General features: G+C 36.2%; 1 protein-coding gene across 1 annotated transcript in view; it reads right to left on the bottom strand.

Annotated features, from left to right (window-relative positions):
- LOC111662248 (voltage-dependent T-type calcium channel subunit alpha-1I-like) overlaps window positions 1–766 on the bottom strand; it is a 16,702-nt gene that overhangs the window by 11,575 nt on the left and 4,361 nt on the right. The window lies entirely within an intron of this gene.

The following is a 766-nucleotide window of genomic DNA, read 5'->3' as shown; positions in this document are numbered from 1 at the left end:
GGGTCTCTGTGCCTGTGTGTGTGTGTGTGTGTGTGTGTGTGTGTGTGTGTGTGTGTGTGTGTGTGTGTGTGTGTTTGATGTGATGATTTTTACTGCTCCTATTCTGTTACTGTTTGTATGAAAAGTGCTATACAAATAAAGTCTGATTGATAGATAGATAGATAGATAGATAGATAGATAGATAGATAGATATGAAGACATACCACAACCTAATGCTCTAAAACAAGATGTAGTATTTGTTATTAAATGTAGTTTTAATATATTTACTGATATCCTACAACTGCCTTATACTACATGTTATTTTGAGCATTTAATTGATGCTCTTATCCACAGAAATGTGAGTTAGTGTCTTGCTCAGCATTCTTTACACATTAAAAGCAGAAAGGTATCTGACTAACATCACATTATTGTGATAAATATTTTCCTATAATTGAGGTCTTGAAGAAGTCAGTCACAAAATACACAAATGCAATTAATAACAGTAAAAAAAACTGCAGTTTTCTTACTCTGGGATGTCGACTCCAAGGAAGCAGCGGTTGCGCAGTTGCCCCGCCCACAGCTGAACTCCCACAATGGCAAAGATGAACATGACAAACATGTAGAGGACGAGAACGTTCACAAGCATCGGCAAGGTGTCCAAGAGTATCATCACCATATCTTGCATACCTGCACAGGACAGGGAGACGACTCCATCAGAGGTGATTATTCTGACATATTGTCAGAATATATACTGTATAAATATATATATACAATATATATATATATA

The sequence above is a fragment of the Seriola lalandi genome, unplaced genomic scaffold (genome assembly GCF_002814215.2).
Source record: "Seriola lalandi dorsalis isolate HSWRI2012SDOR001 ecotype SW California unplaced genomic scaffold, Sedor1 jcf7180002054560, whole genome shotgun sequence".
In the NCBI taxonomy this organism is placed as follows: Eukaryota; Metazoa; Chordata; class Actinopteri; order Carangiformes; family Carangidae; genus Seriola; species Seriola lalandi.
Note: the sequence above shows the minus strand (reverse complement) of the source record. Positions and strands in the feature narration are given on the sequence as shown.